Here is a 20,594-nt window from a genome sequence, read left to right on the forward strand (position 1 = left end):
TAATCCAGTCTGTCACTGATGGACATCTGGGTTGATTCCAAGTCTTTGCTTTGTGAATAGTGCTGCAATAAACATACGTGTGCAAGTGTCTTTATAGCAGCATGACTTATAATCCTTTGGGTATATACCCAGTAATGGGATGGCTGGGTCAAATGGTATTTCTAGTTCTAGATCCTTAAGGAATTGCCACACTGTTTTCCACAATGGTTGAACTAGTTTACAGTCCCACCAACAGTGTAAAAGTGTTCCTATTTCTCCACATCCTCTCCAGCACCTGTTGTTTCCTGACTTTTTAATGATTGCCATTCTGACTGGTGTGAGATGGTATCTCATTGTGGTTTTGATTTGCATTTCTCTGATGGCAAGTGATGATGAGCATTTTTTCATGTGTCTGTTGGCTGTATGAATGTCTTCTTTTGAGAACTGTCTGTTCATATCCTTTGCCCACTTTTTGATGGGGTTGTTTTTTCTTGTAAATTTGATTGAGTTCTTTATAGGTTCTGGATATTAGCCCTTTGTCAGATGAGTAGATTGCAAAAATTTTCTCCCATTCTGTAGGTTGCCTGTTCACTCTGATGGTAGTTTCTTTTGCTGTGCAGAAGCTCTTTAGTTTAATTAGATCCCATTTGTCAATCTGGGCTTTTGTTGCTGTTGCTTTTGGTGTTTTAGACATGAAGTCCTTGCCCATGCCTATGTCCTGAATGGTATTACCTAGGTTTTCTTCTAGGGTTTTTACGGTTTTAGGTCTAACATTTAGGTCTCTAATCCATCTTGAATTAATTTTCGTATACGGAGTAAAGTAAGGATCCAGTTTCATTTTTCTACTTATGGCTGGCCAATTTTCCCAGCACCATTTATTAAATAGGGAATCCTTTCCCCATCTTGTTTTTGTCAGGTTTGTCAAAGATCAGATGGCTGTAGATGTGTGGTATTATTTCTGAGGGCTCTGTTCGGTTCCACTGGTCTATATCACTGTTTTGGTACCAGTACCATGCTGTTTTGGTTACTGTAGCCTTGTAGTATAGTTTGAAGTCAGGTAGCGTGATGCCTCCAGCTTTGTTCTTTTGGCTTAGGATTGTCTTGGCAATGTGGGGTCTTTTTTGGTTCCACATGAACTTTAAAGCAGTTTTTTCCAATTCTGTGAAGAAAGTCATTGGTAGCTTAATGGGGATGGCACTGAATCTATAAATTATCTTGGGCAGTATGGCCATTTTCACAATATTGATTCTTCCATGGTATGTTCTTCCATTTGTTTGTGTCCTCTTTTATTTCACTGAGCAGTGGTTTGTAGTTCTCCTTGAAGAGGTCCTTTACATTCCTTGTAAGTTGGATTCCTAGATATTTTATTCTCTTTGAAGCTATTGTGAATGGGAGTTCATTCATGATTTGGCTCTCTGTTTGTCTGTTACTGATGTATAAGAATGCTTGTGATTTTTGCACATTGATTTTGTATCCTGAGACTTTGCTGAAGTTTCTTATCAGCTTAAGGAGATTTGGGGCTGAGACAATGGGGTTTTCTAAATATACAATCATGTCATTTGCAAACAGGGACAATTTGACTTCTTCTTTTCCTAACTGAATACCCTTTATTTCTTTCTCTTGCCTGATTGCCCTAGCCAGAACTTCCAACACTATGTTGAATAGGAGTGGTGAGAGAGGGCATCCCTGTCTCGTGCCAGTTTTCAAAGGGAATGCTTCCAGTTTTTGCCCATTCAGTATGATATTGGCTGTGGGTTGGTCATAAATAGCTCTTATTTTGAGATACGTTCCATCGATACTGAATTTATTGAGAGTTTTTAGCATGAAGGGCTGTTGAATTTTGTCAAAGGCCTTTTCTGCATCTATTGAGATAATCATGTGGTTTCTGTCTTTGGTTCTGTTTATATGCTGTATTACATTTATTGATTTGCGTATGTTGAACCAGCCTTGCATCCCAGGGATGAAGCCCACTTGATCATGGTGGATAAGCTTTTTGATGTGCTGCTGGATTGGGTTTGCCAGTATTTTATTGAGGATTTTTGCATCGATGTTCATCAGGGATATTGGTCTAAAATTCTTTTTTTGTTGTTGTTGTGCCTCTGTCAGGCTTTGGTATCAGGATGATGCTGGCCTCATAAAATGAGTTAGGGAGGATTCCCTCTTTTTCTATTGATCGGAATAGTTTCAGAAGGAATGGTATCAACTCCTCCTTGTACCTCTGGTAGAATTTGGCTGTGAATCCGTCTGGTCTTGGACTTTTTTTGGTTGGTAGGCTATTAATTATTGCCTCAATTTCAGAGCCTGCTATTGGTCTATTCAGGGATTCAACTTCTTCCTGGTTTAGTCTTTATGGCTCATGCTTCTGGTGTCATACCTAACAATTCTGCCTAATCCAAGGTTATAAAGTTTCTTCTATGCTTTCTTTTATAAGTTTTATAATTTTAGCTCTTACATTTAGGCCTATAATTCATTTTCGGCTAATTTTTTTGTATGGTGATTGTGAGGTAGTTAATTTTTGTATATGATATCCAATTTTTCTAGCACCATTTGTTGAAAAAATAACCCTTTCTCTATTTGTCTTAGCAGCTCTTTCAAAAATCAATGGACCAAAAATGTAAATGTTTATTTCTGGACTCTCAATTCCTCTCCATTGATTTATATGCTTATCCTATGCCACGGCCATGTTGTCTTGAATACTGTCACTTTAGATAGAGTTTTGAAACGGGGATTTATAAATCCTCCAATTTTGTTCTTTTACCCATTTATTTTAAATTGTATTTGATCCCACTGTACTAAGTGTACTTATCAATACCACCTTAAATCCTTTCTTAGACAAGATAGATATAAATACAAAAATAAAATAGGCTATATTTTAAAGATGTTTTCAAAAGAACATAATCCTTTTAAGATTTCAACCATTAACGTATTCCCCTAGGATTGACTATAAAATTCAGTTTTCCCACCCCCCACACTCACATCAACAAACATTTACTGAATGCCTACTATGTACCAGGCACAGTGCAAGGTTAGGTGCCAAAAATACAGAGAAAAATAATATACAGTTGCCCACTGAGCACATAAATAGACAATGATGGCAGAGTATATTAATAACAGGTATGTACAAGATAAAGGACGAAAGATATTATTCTTATCTTACCAGATTTATCTTACTTTATATAAGCCTGTTAAAAAAAAAAAAGTTTTACAAATTTTGGTACTTTCTAAACAAAATGCATTTAAAACTACCAGAGAGGCTAGTACTTACAAAAGCTTGAAATAAGAAATTATGTTGTAAATTACTGGTTCTCTCCATCAATTTAGGTCTTTTAATTTGCTTTTTCTTATTAAGGTTCCAAAAGGAAAAGTCTTATTTCACCTCCAACCCACCTTACTCTTTCCCATAGAGGTAACTTCTGTTATGCTCTGTCAACTCCTGCTTGTACAGAGCAACAAGCTATAGAAGACACAGAAAGTAGGAACTCTTAAAATACTCAGATCATTCTCAAACCTTATTTTAGATAGAAGCTTCAGCCTCCTTCCCACTAAACTTGACATCAGAATAACTAGTAAAACTTATAAGTTACTCATTTTCCTTCTTCCTCCCAACCTATGCCCCAGAAAAGGTGGAGATTAATAGAAAAAGACTTAAGCAACATATCTAAATAACGTGCATGTGTGTATGAAAGTTTCATAGTGTACTTTCCTGAAACTTGTTCTATAAGAGATTTTAATAAGCATTCTTAAAAAATAAAGTAAGAAAGGAAGGAAGTTGGAAGGAAGAAAGACAGTGGGTGGGTGTTTCTAAGTTCAAATACATTTGGGAAACACTGGGTTAAATAAAATACCAATATACACTATGTAATATACATTGTGATGGTTCCCACCTTTCCTAAAATTAGCAAACCACCAAAACCTTTAATCATGGATCACTTAGTAATATCTTGAAAGAATCTAGGTCTTTACAAAAATATAGTGTGAGAAGCAAGCTGGATATAGCTGCCGGCTCATTGTCACACTGGCAGCAATTCATACAGTTGAACAAGTGTAGATATTCAGAGAAACATGCCCAAGGTCACATCAATTTGCTACTGGCCAAAAGACTAAAATATAAAATAAAAATTAAAGTGAGCAGACTGTCTCAACATTCTGTCTTTACTGTTTTGGAAAAACTGGTTTCGTTTCTGTGCAGCATTATTTTTCCTTTAGCTATATAATAAAAGAATACAAGTAGACAGATGTTTGACTCTAAAATGCACTAATGGGTTTGCTTTTAATAAGTAAATATAATCAAAGGGTCTCAATATAAATTCTATTCATTTTAAAATCTGCTTTACAAAACAAAATACAGGACTAAAATAGTTTGTAATACTAGTAAATGCTTTATTGTGAAAGAAATTTTAAGAGGTTGGCCAGGCACGGTGGCTCACGCCTGTAATCCCAGAACTTTGGGAGGCCGAGGTGGGCAGATCACCTGAGGTCAGGAGTTTGAGACCAGCCTGGCCAACATGGTGAAACCCAGTCTCTACCAAAAACACAAAAATTAGCTGGGCATGGTGGTGGGCGCCTGTAATCCCAGCTACTCAGAAGGCTGAGGCAGGAGAATTGCTTGAACCCGGGAGGCGGAGGTTGAAGTGAGCTGAGATCGTGCCACTGCACTCCAGCCTGGGCGACAAGAGTGAAACTCCGTCCCCCCAACAAAAAAAAAAAAACAAAAACAAAAACAAAAAAAGCAAAAAAAAAAAAAAAAAAACAAAAACACAAAAAAACAGAAACTTTAAGAGGTTAATAGAAACTCCTATCAAATTATGATATATATCTATAGTGATAAATATCAATAGCCACCCATCTATGTGTAAAAAAATAGTGAACTTGGAAATATCTCCTTATGTTAGGATTCAAATCAAGATATAACTCAGCAGTGAGCGCTAGTATATATGCCAATGAGGCCAGGCCCCGTGGCTCACACCTGTAATCCCAGCACTTTGGGAGGCCAAGGCGAGTGGATCACAAAGTCAGGAGTTCAGGAGTTCAAGACCAGTCTGGCCAAGATAGTGAAATCCTGTCTCTACTAAAAACTACAAAAATTAGCCAGGTGCGGTGGCAGGTGCCTGTAATCCCAGCTAATCGGGAGGCTGAGGCAGGAGAACCCCGTGAACCCAGGCAGCAGAGGTTGCAGATCGCACCACTGCCCTCCAGCCTGGGTGACACAGTGAGACTCCATCTCAAAAAAAAAAAAAAATTTTGCCAATGAGATTGAATCAAGCCTTTATTATCAAACTGTAGTCATGAACAATAACTTTTCAATATATCTTATTCCTGTCTTTCTGCTGAAATTTTACTTGGGTGAAAAGTCTGGGAGGATTTCCTACTGAAGTGATCTTTATAGTAGCTAAAATAGCTGCTGTATGTCCTAGGCAGAAGCTTTTCTGAAATTCTACTTTAGGAGAAAATAAGGAACAAATAAGTCACTGATGAAGAAAAGGTTCCACCATACACTTAAGCTTTTTTTTTTTTTAGTTGTTTCTTCATTGCTCCTAGGCACAGGAAGTGTGATAACTGTCACCCTTACTTATAAATGTCAGATAGCCTTATTCCTTTATACTCAAACCCCAACTATTTGTTTAATGCCCTAGTCAAGCTTCCATTAAATCTTTCATCACTCTCTAATTCAAGTAAAAATGATTTCGCCTTCCTCTAAGCTACTTGATTCTCGTCCATGCCTCTCACTTGGCTCATAACTATATTTAACGTACTTTAGGTGGTTGTTTAACTTGATGAGTGTCCATATCCTCTTTGTTGAGAAGTCTAGGACACTTCAGATGGCAGGAACAGGGTGGTGCACATTTCTGGAGAGCCCACAATACCAGGCACAATGCTGTTTACACTAGCATTCTGCAAGTATTTGTTGACTGATGGACATTAGTATTCAGCGCTCTTCCTAGGAATAGTTAATTCTTGGGGGAAAATGTATTTTTCCATTATGAGAACAATGAATTTGCTTATTAGTTTCAGGAAATGTTAACAGATTATCTTTAATTGATAACTAAATGTAATCTTTTTTTCTATGACCAAGCAGTGTCACAGTTAGGTCAGCCAGGTATAGATCACCTAAGGACTTGGGCACAGAATGTTGTGAGGAAATTAACTGTTCAATGATAAAAGGACTCTGAACAGGATATACCATTACAGATTAATAGGAAGGATGAAAGTAATATTTGTAGACATGCACACAGTCACACACATATGGAACAATGACCTCAAACTATAAAAATCCTAGAAAAAAACCTAGGAAATACCATTCTGGACACTGGCCTTGACAATGAATTTGTAGCTAAGACCTCAAAGGCAACTGCAACAAAAAAAATTGACAAGTGAGACCTAATTAAAGAGCTTTTGCATAGCCAAAGAAACTATCAACAGCATAAACAGACCTTATGGAATGGGAGAAAACATTTTTTAAAACTATGCATCTAACAAAGGTCTAATATCCAGAATCTATAAGGAACTTAAGCAATTCAACAAGCAAATAACCCCATTAAAAAGTGAGCAAAGGACATGAACAAACACTTCTCAAAAGAATACATAAAAGCAGCCAACAAATACATGAAAAAATGCTCAACATCACTAATCATCAGAGAAATGCAAATCAAAACTAAAATGAGATACCATCTCACACCAGTCAGAATAGCTATTATTAAAAAGCCAAAAAATAATATGCTGGTGAGGCTGCAGAGAAAAGGGAATTCTTATGCTGGTGGGAATGTAAATTAGCTCAGCCATTGTGGACAGCAGTTTGGAGAGTTCTCAAAGAACTTAAAAACAGAACTACCATTCAACCAGCAATCCCATTTCCTGAAGGAAAATAAATCGTTCTACAAAAAAGACACATGAACTCCTATGTTCATGACAGCACTATGCACAATAACAAAGACATGGAATCAACCAAGATGTCCATCAAAGAAAACGTGGTATATATACATCATGGAATACTATGCAGCCATAAAAAAATAAACTCATGTCCCTGGCAGCAACATGGATGCAGCTGGAGGCCATTATCCTAAGTGAATTAACTCAGGAACAGAAAACTAAGTACTGCATGTCCTCACTTATAAGTGGGAGTGAAACATTAGGTCCAGATGGACACAAAGATGGCAGCAATAGACACCGGGGACTACTAGAGGAAGGAGAGAGGGAGGAGGGAGGCAAGAGCTGAAAAAGTAACTACTGGGTACTATGCTCAGTACCTAGGTGACAGGATCATCCACACCCCAAACCTTAGCATCACATAATGTACCCATGTAACAAGTCTTGTGGCACATGTAACCCCTGAATCTAAAATAAAAGTTGAAATGATTTTTAAAAATACAAAGATGTACGTACTAAATGAATCACTCTTTACTATTAGCAATATTGTAAAAAAAAAAAAAAAAAAAAAAAAAGAATCTACGAAAGTAATCGAGCAGTCTCATTCATTCATTCAATAAATCATTTTTGAAAACCACTGCCCAAAATTACCCAGCACTTTGGAGGCCAAGGTGGGAGGATCACTTGAGAACAGGAGTTCTAGACAAGCCTGGGCAATATAGCGAGACCCTGTCTCTACAAAAGAAAAAAAGAAAAAAATAAGTAGGGTTTAGTGGCATTTGCCTGTAATCTCAGGTACTTAGGAGGCTGAGGTGGGAGGAGCACTTGAGCCCAGGAGTTTGAGGCTACAACGAGCTATGATCATGCCACTGTACTATGGTCTGGGTGACAGAGTGAGCTCCTGTTTCAAAAAAAGAAAAAATGATTTTAAATAGGCAAACTTTTGGTCTTAAAAAGAATCAAGGGGCCGGGCGCAGTGGCTCACGCCTGTAATCCCAGCACTTTGGGAGGCCGAGACGGGTAGATCACGAGGTCAGGAGATCGAGACCATCCTGGTTAACACGGTGAAACCCCATCTCTACTAAAAATACAAAAAATTAGCCTGGTGTGGTGGCGGGCACCTGTAGTTCCAGCTACTCAGGAGATTGAGACAGGAGAATCACCTGAACCTGTTAAGTGGAGGCTGCAGTGAACTGAGATAGCGCCACTGCACGCCAGCCTGGGGGACAGAGCAAAACTCCATCTCAAAAAAAAAAAAGAAAAGAAAACCTACTGTGTGCCAGGCTCTGTATTAGGCCACTGGGGAACTAAGGGCAAATGATTAATATCAACAATTCATGTTGGCTCTCTAAAGCGGATTTAAACAGATTTAATCCAAAAATTCATCTACCCACCCCCTGTAAAACTGTATTCCAGACAGTTAAGGTACACTGGAAATATTTAATCTCATTGCTTAGAGCAATGCAGACAGTTTACTTTGCCTAAACACTAGCAAACTTAAAATTACCCTAGAAACTCCTTCAAAGAGATACTGTTTCATTTCAGTCCCCAAGCCCCTAGGTTCCCAAGGTGTTGACTGAGACACAGAGATGTGCTATAAGCAGTAAGAGTAAACTTACCCTTGGAGCCTTGTCCAAACAGAAGCTCTTTACCTGAGATTAAGGCAGCATTGGCAAAAGTACTCCTTGTCCCTGTAAATTAGCTGCTGACCCATTCTTATGCTTCATGGTGTAATATTTTCTTCTAAAACTTTAGAGAAAAAGGCAAAAATAGAAAGCCTTTTTGCCAACCACAAAAATTTATATATTTTAAATTGCAGGAAAAAAGATGAGCCGGTATATACTTTCAAAACCAGAGAAAAAGGAAATAAGTATCTCCCCAATGCTCAACTATAAACTTCTAAGAGCTGACTAATAAAGAAAAGCAGAAATATTGTAGTTTCAGCTAAGCTGCTTTGCATCTGAGGCAACTTAAAATGATCTACTGATAAGTAGGCTAAAAGTAAGATGGTAGGGCCAAAATTTTATCCTTTTAGAATTAAAACCCAATTTTAAAGTGTGTTTTAAGAAGAAAGGGTGTAATCTTTAAAGTATCAATACGGTTTCATTCCACCAGAAACTCACTAAACCACCAATGAACAGATTCAAAAATCTACAAAATTAACCTGACAACAAATATGGCTGCTAAATTTTAATTTTAAAACTAATATGTTACTGCTCTGTTGTTGTTTTAAATTAAAGGATTTCTTCTGCGACTGCAAAGGAATAAATATTTAGCCTATCTCATGAAGGAAGGAGCGATTTCTTGTCTTAAAAACAGGAGGTTCGCCTACATGATCACCTGGGACACACTTGGCCAGTGCAAGCAGGCCAGAGGTTATTGGAGCCTGGGAATGTTTAACATCAAGAAAGGAATTACAACTCAGTAAGATCAGAAGGAACTACACAGGAAATGTGAACACTAACCCTTTCATATCTCTGTACCCTCTCCCACCGCCTGTGATAAATGAAATCCTGCTGCTGCCCAGTTATGTGAATATACAAGCCAAGAGCAGAGAGGGATTGAGAAAAAGGGAAAAAAAAGACTATACACACACACACACACACACACACACACACACACACACACACACAGAGCACAGCATAAATTTATAATGGCATGATAAAATCATGCTGCTCCACAAAACAGCCTCTAGCCTAACTGCTACATATGTACTATATCACTGCCTTACCCAACATCGCCCTAAGTAAAAATTCCGAAGACACTTGAAGGATCAGGCAGGGGTAGGTTGATGGGATAGTTGGCAAACTCATCCTAAGTAGGGAAACATGGCTCCTATAAAGCTGACCAAACAGGTCTCCACCCTGGCTTATGTTTAAACATCTTGTTCTAGTCAGTCTGTAGGGAAAACATTCTTTCCACAAGAACACACAATCAAATCAGAAATTCCTACTCTACCCTTTATCTACTCTATGTAAAAGTTTCTTCAGTATTCTAAGCCAGAAGCTTAGAGAGAATTTAACTGATTGTAAACTATTTTTTTTTTTTTTTTTGAGATGGAGTTTTGCTCTTGTTGCCCAGGCTGGAGCTCAATGGCGCGATCTCGGCTCACCACAACCTCCGCCTCCCGGGTTCAAGCGATTCTCCTGCCTCAGCCTCCTGAGAAGCTGGGATTACAAGCATGCACCACCACACCCGGCTAATTTTGTATTTTTGGTAGAGACAGGATTTCTCCATGTTGGTCAGGTTGGCTCAAACTCCTGACCTCAGGTAATCTGCCCGCCTAGCCCTCCCAAAGTGTTGGGATTACAGGTGTGAGCCACTGCGTTCGGCCTCTGATTGTAAACTTTATTATAGCCTAGCTATAGTGAAGGCCAGGTAAAATATTTCTAGCTGTTACTTGGAAAAGCAGATGTGACCGTACAGATCTTAGATACCTTTAGAGACCCATGGTTGGGATCTGAAGAAAACAAGATACTTTTACCACAACTGCCTCTGGGTAACAGGGAAATGCTCAGTTTCCACAAACCAGTGAGCATGAGAGCTATTAATTTTAAAAATATACAGTCCTCAGATGGTGAGGGCACGGGTTAGGGTAACAAAATACAATGGAGAAAAAAGTGGCATTTCCAATGTGACACGTTTAAAATATAGAATGGAATTTCATGGGTCACTTTGAAGTAAGATTTTTTTTCATTGGTATAACTGCAGGCTAGAGATGGTTTACCACAGAGTAAGTAAAAAAAATAAAAGAATATAGAGATGACAATGACAATTGCCAATAAAAGTCAAAAGGACAGACTTTCAGAACTCTCCAGAAGAGGGAACAAAAAAACCAAAAGATTTCTTCCCCTAGCAAAGTGCCCCCTCACAAAGCACACATAGTCTGCTTCAAGAAACAGCCTATACCCACAGTGTTTTCATATACTAAATGGCGTATCACTAAATAACAGTAAATGAGATTAAACTGTAGACTTCCTAGTTGCCTTAAACAACTGATGTTTAATTTCTTGAACACTGAATCACAAATATGCAGTCTCATGACACTGTAAGAAGCTAAAGGTGCTCATTCTTTCCATGAATTCTAAATTGCTATAATACTTATATAAGGAAAATAGAACAGTGGGAAGGAAAATTTTAAACAAACCCAGAATAAACCAGACTTCTGATTGGGTTTCCAGCAAGAATCAGTTCCCCATTAGAATGTGGACCCCGAAGTACACCAAATGCAGACTCAGTGAAGCTCAGTCTCCTCAGCTGAAAATGAGAGCATACTCTGGAAATGAGCACTTCTTAGCATTTTTAACCCATGTTCCATCCTATTAAACATAAAAACCTCATACTCCCATTGAATGTAATTTGTGACTTCAAAGCTATTATAACCAAAACCAAAACCAAACCAAAGCAGGTAAGGTTTTATCAGTTTTTTTAGTGTCTCATCATAACCATTTACAAATTCATTTACTTACAAATACTTGCATAAATGGACAGATATTATTAATAATCATTTTTAAATCTTGAAGACAAAAAAAGATTTTAAAAAGCCTATGAAGACTAATGATGACAATGAAATATTCACTGAGACCGTTCGCAAATGATATTTATTGGGACCTTCTCCTCTCCTCCAGAGTTATTATTAATATAAATGATCTTTCTTTTACTAGCATTCAGCCAGAAGAAATGCTGGCTGACACACACATATATATACACACACACACACACACACATATATACATACACACACACATACACATATATATACATACACACACACACACACATATATACACACACACACACACATATATTAGGCCTTCAATATTTGTTCAATGTTAAAAGGTGATACGTCCTCTTTTACTCTTCTGAAAATAACAGAATCCTAATATAGTAACCTTTCTCTAGTAATAAAGGATAGAAGCAAGTAGGTTAAGTCTTTGGTATAGAGGTGAACTGTAGAAGATTTTGACAACAGTTATGTTAATGAAAACAGTAAGAATACCACCTAATACTGGCACATTTATAGAACACTTAGCAATGTCTAACGTACTTTATGTAATTTCTACCCTATAGTTGTATGAAGTGAATATTATTATTTGATTAAAACAGTGTCATGGAGCTGTTCAAAGTCACACAGTTAGTTAAGCAGCAGAGAGACTTAAAACTTTCTGAGAGCTCTCCCATTCACTAACAGCTCTTTATTTTGTCATGAAATGTGGAAAATATCCTCACCCAAACTCCAAAATCAGCATATACATAAGCACAACCTTTTTTTACTCTCAATCTACCCAATACCCCTTTCTACCAATTCTCATAAAAATTCTTGGAGTTCCTATTGCAGCAGCCTTTATTTCTTCATACCAGTATAACCAAGGGCACAATGAAAGACTTCCTTCGAAAGGGAACCACCTTCAATCTAAGTCTTGTATCCTATAACTGTCCCCAAAATGGACATCATCACAGGCATAGGCTTTTTAAACCATTAACTAGTGAGGAAATGTCTCGGCCTGTCTGTTCCTCATTTAAAATCAGTCAAATAGGACACATACTACCACTTCATTCCTAAAAGTTGAGCAAGAATCACCTTCATATCTCCAGCTTTCTGGTTTAGCAAGCAGACACCTGACTCTGAGGCCTTGGTAAAGGCCAACCACACAAGAATAAAAAATGTAACAGAACTAGCAGTTACAGTCTTAGCAATTTTAAAAAATCATTCCAAATGTTTTGGTATTGAAATCTAATTAAAGAATGCTAAACTACTGGCATTAGTAATTTACTGTAAATGAAAGGTATATTGAAGGTAGAACTTTATTCATATAAAACCAACTATTTTACTTCTGAAGGTTATTATGAAGATAAGGCTAAATTATATGAAAAATGCTAAGCATCCTGCCTAGCCCATAGTAACTACTCAGTAAGTGTCAACTGCTATTAGTAATACTGCAGAAGTATTAAAAATAAAACATAACAATGGAAGGCCATATTTAAAATGAACCAGCAATCAACATTCTGTGTTTAAACATCAACAAAAAACATATACATCTGTGGTATGTAAACATATATATGCTTAAAAATATTTAGAAGATGATTTTGAAGGATAAATAGCAAAATGATGATCTCTGGGAAGACAGAAGGGTGGTAGTCAAATGGAACTTTAGCCTGATATAAACGTCTTTTGTTTTGTTTTGTTTTTTAACAAAGGGAAAGTATTCACGAATTTCCTCTATAAATAATTTTATTTTAAAAAGGAAAATCATAGTAAGTTTGTTCAATTCCATAGTTGCTTTCAGTATTACATGAAGAAAAGTTTACTGTTTTTTGTAGTTAACATGTTCCAATTTCTAAAACCTCGTTTTATTTAGTAATACTATCGAAGCTTATGTTACAAACTGCTTTAATAATCTTCTTTATGATATTCCTAATTGCTATATTAAAAATATCTGCTTATGCCACCCCCCAACAATTTTATTAAGTTTTAAAACCACGCAAAGTGCAAAGAGGCTTTCAAAGTCTTGGAAGCCATAAAGCAAAACAGTTTCACATAAAAAGATTACCTTTTCCCCTTAAATTTTGTATGTGTTTACATTTAATAAACTACACACAGAAAGTAGAGCCCTTGATTCTTTTTTTTTTTTTTTTTTTTTTTTTGAGATGGAGTCTTGCTCTGTCACCCAGGCTAGAGTGCAGTGGTGCGATCTTGGCTCACTGCAAGCTCTGCCTCCTGGGTTCATGCCACTCTCCTGCCTCAGTCTCCTGAGTAGCTGGGACTACAGGCGCCCGCCACCACGTCTGGCTAATTTTTTGTATTTTTAGTAGAGATGGGGTTTTACTGTGTTAGCCAGGATGGTCTCAATCTCCTGACCTCATGATCCACCTGCTTCAGCCTCCCAAAGTGCTGGGATTACAAGCATGAGTCACTGCTCCCAGCCCCTTCATTCTTTCTAAGACCAAAGGTTTGCCTATTTTAAATCATTATAACAATTTCAAATGTCTTAAGGGGTGCTATAATTTAAAAACCTCTGCTTCTATGCTCTTGCTAATGTCTAATTCTTGTTTGTACCATTTGTGCCAGTTTTCATATTTTTAACTTTTCTTCTAGTTCACAGCCATAACTTTGACTTTTGCAACCTATTCTTTTTTCCTTCACATCATCTAGATTTTAGCCAATAAAGTGTGTATAAACTATGTCACAAAAGCTCTTATTAACTCCCTGAAAACAGCAAATAGTGGGCCTTTTGTGGCTCAGGCATGGAGGTAAGCCACATGCACCATGGGCTAGACTCAGCCTGGGCCCCTTCAATTTACAAATCCAGCTTAAAATAAATTACAGGCCTCTACTGTTGTCCAAAAAGACCAACACTTCAATGATGACAGAGAGAAAGCAGCCTCGTACTTGAACAGGAGGACACTGGGCTGAATGAGAAATCCCTACCTCAAAGAGCCGTGGGATTCAATGATTATGGGAAGCCATGCAATCTCTTTTAAATAGATTAAAAGTTCAAGAAAGACTTTTACCGTAACTTAATAGGGAACAATGTTTGATCAAAAGGTGTCTCCCTATAATTTCAAATTTAAAATTGTAGATATAATTTGCAGCTAGTAGAGGGCAATTCAGTCATCATCATCATCATCATCAGCTGAAAACAGAAAGCACATGTATCAACAATTTTTTTTCCTTCCAGATGCTCAGCTATGGATCATTAATATAAAGCAGCTATTCCTACAAAAACATACAATAATGTTTCCTCTAGCAGTTAACTCTGTAGTTCTAGAAGACTTAAAGATTCTAGAAATCTGAAAGGATAGGCACCTTGAGGCTGCTTCATTCTAATCTCAGAACACAGTCAATCCCACACATTCTAGTATTCTCCCCTGTATGCCCTCATGTACCTGGCCCTCTAGTTACCTATTTACTCGTATCCCTCAGGACCATAAATGCCTTGAGACCAGAGACTCGATCTTCTCTGCCTTACTTTGTAAGTCCTATTGCCTGGCATAGAGTAGATGCTCCACAAAAACTGAATGAAACATAATAAATATTAGCCATTTATCTGTTGGCCTCACCGAAGTTCCAGAGGGCAGACTTTAATGAATGCTGATCTCCGCATCCCTACCAGGGCCTAACATACAGTGGCACTTAAAAGCCTGTCACATACATTTTTAAATTCAAGTTTCTAATTTATTTTGAATTTTATTTACATTTATTCAACTCATGATATGTGTTTACTAAAAAGAAACACATTTCTGAAATGAAACAACTCTCTCCCACCCCTGGAAGCTCTTGATAGAGGGAAATAAAACTTTTCAACTATTTTTTAATTCTCAATGTGATAACTACAGAGAAGAAAAGCAACCAAAGTCTGCTGTCCAGTCTTTTTTGTGCTGTTCTGGATGGAGCCTTTGTTGGTGGCTCTTCCTCCAGAATCCGGGCAGAACAAAGCCTTTCTTCAAAAAGAGTCACCCTTTGCTGCACAGATTTTATTCAGTCAGCACTCGTCCCCAGCTCTTTCACAACTGTGACATGTTCATTATTTGAAAACTCTCTCTGCCCACCCTGCGTGTGACCATGCCCAGCTCCACTTATGACAGATAGCCAGCTAGGGCAGCATCCTGTTACTGCCCTTGTGAAACATAACTTTAGTGCTAGCAGCCGTTTCACCACTCAGGAGTTCAATGAAAGATGTTCAGTGTGACCTGCAGCCTGAGAGCTGAGTGGTAGCATACCACAGGCCCACCTCCCAGCATCCTCAATTTTGAGATACACACATATCCCAGTGGAAAAGGTGATAACCTTCTGGGAATCTAGATAAATATTTTTGTCAACTTTTCTCCAGGGAAAAAATGGTGATTTAACATTCCCGGCTAGGTGCAGGTGCTCAGGCCTGTAATCCCAACATTTCGGGAGACCAAGGCAGGAGGATTGCTTGAGACCAAGAGCTTGAGACCAGCCTGTGTAAGACAGGGAGACCTTGTCTCTATAAAAAATTATCCGAGGCTGGTGATGGGCGCCTGTAGTCCCAGCTACTCAGGGGACTGAGGTGGGAGGATCGTTTTAGCTTGGGAGTTCAAGGCTGCAGTAAGCTATAATCAAGCTATTGCACTCTAGCCTGGGTGATGGAATAAAATCTTGTTTCAAGAAAACAAAAACAGAACAAGCAACAACAACAACCAACATTCCTCTGAGTCATTCTAGTACCAGATTATTTCCATGTGTTACAATAGGGAAAACTGATTGCAACATGCGTCATGTCACTTACCTAATACAAGGTCAGAACATAGACACATGAGCCACATATGATTCCTTCTTCTAATCCTCCTGTTCAAAGCAGTAAGATAAATGATTTATTCCTCTTGACTTTACAAAATGAAATTAAAAATAAAAATGCTATCGAGTAGAAACCTCCTTGTTCTACCCTGGTCCTCTGGTCAGACACAGAATTTTAAAGTTAGAAAGGATCTTTGAGTCAGATTCCTCATTCAATAAATCTAGTCTGAGACTCACAAAAGTTAAATGGTTTGCCACAGTCACAGAGAACCAAAGCTAGAATAAAGGTCTCCTGCCTCCTCAGCCCATGTGCTTTCCAGAATACCACACTAAATCGAGTCTCTTGCCAAGAACTTCATCCTGACCTCATAATCCTGGAGAGGCTGTTCTCAGCTTTACTTCACTCCCTACCTCTTGGTAGACTAGCTACATAATCATCCACTAAAAAAGAAAAAAAAATTAAAGAGAAACCTTCTATGTCTAAAAATAACTTAGCAACAGCATTGTTTTCTTAAAGATATAATATTACCCCTAGCAACTGCTACAGAGTTCTTCCTTCCCCACTGTTTCCAAGACAAGATTGAATGTCCTCTAAGACCCTCCTTCCCTAAATGGTCCTCAAGCATGTTCTGAAAAAAAAAATAGGAAAGCCCCATACGAGGTCCCTTATTATATCGAGAGAATGAAGTTGGTGCCCATTTGAGAGGAGGTCAGATGACTAGGCACATTCAAGATGGGGAAAACAGTCTTAGAGACTCGAAAGCAACAGAGGACAGTTCCTGTCACTGAACAAGTATTAATGAGAATCTGAGTGCCAGGTCCTGTGTTACCTGATGCAGTAACTGACAGGGACATCCTAGAAAACAAGCTTATGAAGCTACTAAATAACTGGTAATTCTCCCCATAAAACCCATCACCATAAAATCTGTTAATCCAATAATCCAAAACATGTTCCAGACCTTAGACTTCGCTATAGAAAATACCAAATACATAATTTGGTATTTTAATTTCAAATCTGACTATTTCTACTTCTTTTCTCCTAGACTAAGGAGCAAAGAAATAGTTCAAATGTGGGCAACAGGAAAAATGAAAACAGTATTTTTTAAAGAGATAATATGAAAATAAATCAAGAAGATAATGAGTAATAGGATATCAGAGTATAATTTTGATGGTTTAAGATTCCTTTTACTTGAAAAAGTGGAAATTAAGGTTGTGACAACTTAGGGTTCTCATAATCTTTATACCCATATAAAAGTTAATAAAAGAAATTGTGCATAAATTTAAAATTATAATTTAGTAACACTCTGAGTTAAAAATCTTAGATCATATTAATGAAAACAGAGAAGCAGAGAAGTAAAACATATTAAATTTCTCATTTGATACTGAGGGAAATCAAGAGATACCATCCTATTCTTGACTGTTAATGATAGGTATCACATAAATTTAAAGTTAAAAAAAAAATCTTTAAAATAATCCTTGGATTTCAAAGCCTCTTAGATGAACCAAAGTTAAAAATGAAAACCAAATTAAACACAAAACTTTAAATTAAAACAGCAAAAAATTCAAAACACAATGAAAACAAGGAAGAATTTCAAACAGAAAGCTGAAAAGAAGATCAATAAAATAAAACCAATTAGAACAATTTGGAAACAAATTTAAATGCATTAAATATTTGTTAAGGGACAAAGGACATAGTTCTTTTTAGGATAAAAAATGAAATCTAACTATGTTCTACTTTTAGGAAACATACATAAAAGTAATGACAAAGAAAGTTGAAATATAACAGGAAGCACAGATTTATGGAGAAATATAAACTAAGGTAGCAATATCAATGTCAGCTAAAACAAAACACAAGTCATAAATTAGAAAGTCATAGCTGGGTGCAGTGGCACACAACTGTAATCCCAGCACTTTGGGAGGCTAGGCCAGAAGGACTGCTTGAGGCCAGAAGTTCAAGACCAGCCTGGGCAATATAGCGAGGCCCCATTTCTACAAAAAATTAAAAAGAAAAATTAGCCAGGTGTAGTGGCACAACAATAGACCCAGCTAGCCAGGAGGATTGCCCACTTGATCCTTAAGAGTTTGGAAGCTGCAATGAGCTATGATCATGCCTCTGTACTCCAGCCTGGGTGACAAAGCAAGACCCTTTATTTAATGAAAAAAAAAAGAAGTCATATCACTCTAATAACAGCTATAATCCTCAATTGAGATGTTGACAGTAAATAACACATTAACACACACACCAAAATAAAAACTTATAGAAATATAAATAATTAAAATTAATGGAAGAAATCAGTGATTTACAACTTTAAGCGTTTGAGAGATCAGACAAAAAAAATAATAAAGTTCAACAACATAGTAAGTATTTAGGTATCTCCTGAAGAAAACTTCTTTAAAAAGGTCTGTGTAACTTTACCAAAACTGATCATAAACTAGTCCAGAAATACAACCATAAAAATCTAGAAAAGCAGAATGCCATATATTAATAATCATTCTATTAATAATTAGAATGCCATACATTAATAATCATTTTATTAATACTATTCTATTAATAATTAGTACCAAAAGCTTAAAAGTAACTTGAAAATTTGCAAAACATTCTCCTAAATTATCAATCAAAAAGGAACTCATGGCATGTAATCATATGCTATTTTAAAAACTACTTTGAGAATACCATACCAATATATAGAAAATACAGCCAAACAGTATAAAGAAAAACTTAAAACTCTGAAATGCTTTCCATTTTATATTAGTGTATAAATTTTCTGCCATAACAAAGAGACTCAAAAGTAGCTCAAGTGAGAAAGAAAATCTTCTTTTTCATGTCAAAATACAGGGTGACAGGGGAAGGTTTCACAAGATCATTTGTGGACCCAGGCTGGCTCTGCCATCTTCCATGTGGTTTCCAACGTAGTTCCCAACTAAGATGGCTACTGTAACTGGTGTAACATCCCAGCCAGCAGAAAAGGAAAAAAGAAAGTCTAGGGTAAGTGGCTTGTCTTAAATGAGGTGACCTTACACACATTACCATTCACCTCTCATTAGTCACACAGCCACACTTTGCTGCAAAAGAAGCAGAGGAGCACAGTTTCTAGATGGGCAGTCATGTGCTTAGCTAAACTCTAGGGGATCCATTCCTAAAAGAAGGAATAGATTCTGGGCCGGGCACAGTGGCTCACGCCTGTAATACCAACACTTTGGGAGGCTGAGGCTAGCAGATCACAAGGTCAGGAGTTCAAGATTAGCCTGGCCAATATGGTGAAACCCTGTTTCTACTAAAAATACAAAAACTAGCTGGGCATGGTGGCAGGCGCCTGTAGTCCCAGCTACTTGGGAGGCTGAGGCAGAGAACTGCTTGAACTTGGGAGGCAGATGTTGCAGTGTGCCGAGATCATGCCACTGCACTCCAGCCTGGGCGACGGAGTGAGACTCCATCTCAAAAAAAAAAAAAGAAAAAAAGATTCTAAGGGATACTGGTATGTCTTCTAACCAGTTTTTCTAGTTAAAAAACAAGAAATAAAATTCAACTCAAGAAGTTAAGAACAAGAAAGCAGAACCAAGAACACACTGTAATTATTTCATTTTATCTGGCTGCTTCTTAGTGTCAAGGGTATTACCAAACATCAATTCAAGAAACTGGAAATGTACATCAGTGCATTCTGAGGATTCCAATACATCAAACCACAGACTAGAAAGTATACTGAGAATTCATCTACTCTATACTTACTTTCCTTATTTAAGGGCTTTTAATTCATTTTTTAATGTATATTGTATACACTGATTTATCTAAATGGATTTTTCAGGGTGACTAAGTTTTAGCATTACACAAAGGTCTTCTAACATTAGACAGAAGTTAATCTTTTGCTAGTAAAACAACTTTCAAAATTTGTGTACGGGGTTTTTTTAAGCAATGTTACTGAGATAATAGTTTATATACAATAAAATACATAAATTTTAAGTGTACCTTTCAGTGGGCTTGGACAAATTTATATCTCCACATAATTACTGCCAGAATCAAGATATAGAACACAACCATCATCCCAAAAAGTTCCCTTGTACTGCCTCCAGATCAATCACAACCCACCCTTAGCTGCATGCAACAACTTGTCCACTGTTCGTCACCATACAGTAAATGTATCTTTTCTCACACTTCTGATATACTAACCTAGAGCAATAAATGGAATCAGTTGTGGTGTTCTGTATCTGGCTTATTTTACTCGGTATAATGATTTTGAAGTTTATCCATATTTCTAGTATATACGATTTTTAAAATGGTAAATGAACATTGGCTTCGACTTCAAGTCACCAGCTGCATTAGCCCCTAGTAAGAGAGTCAGCTTCTCTTTGAAGCTTTGAAGCCAAGCATTGACTTTCCCTCTCTAGCTATGGAAGTCTTATATGGCATCTTCTTCGAATATAAGGCTGTTTCATTTGCACTGAGGCCATTAAGAATTATACTAGGGCTGTGAATACTTATGCTAAATCTACT

The 20,594-nt window shown here is 37.2% G+C and overlaps 1 protein-coding gene across 12 annotated transcripts in view; it reads right to left on the reverse strand.

Annotated features, from left to right (window-relative positions):
* Positions 1-20,594, reverse strand: part of ZNF438 (zinc finger protein 438) — a 181,801-nt gene that overhangs the window by 106,586 nt on the left and 54,621 nt on the right. The window contains exon 1 of one of the 12 annotated variants that reach the window (XM_077946165.1): positions 16,098-16,361. The exons of the other annotated variants lie outside the window; for them this stretch is intronic. The gene's annotated coding sequence lies outside the window, so the exon portion shown is untranslated. Of the gene's footprint in view, positions 1-16,097; positions 16,362-20,594 lie in introns of those variants that run through there. 12 annotated transcript variants of the gene reach the window in all.

This window comes from Macaca mulatta, chromosome 9, assembly GCF_049350105.2.
Source record: "Macaca mulatta isolate MMU2019108-1 chromosome 9, T2T-MMU8v2.0, whole genome shotgun sequence".
NCBI classification, from domain to species: domain Eukaryota; kingdom Metazoa; phylum Chordata; class Mammalia; order Primates; family Cercopithecidae; genus Macaca; species Macaca mulatta.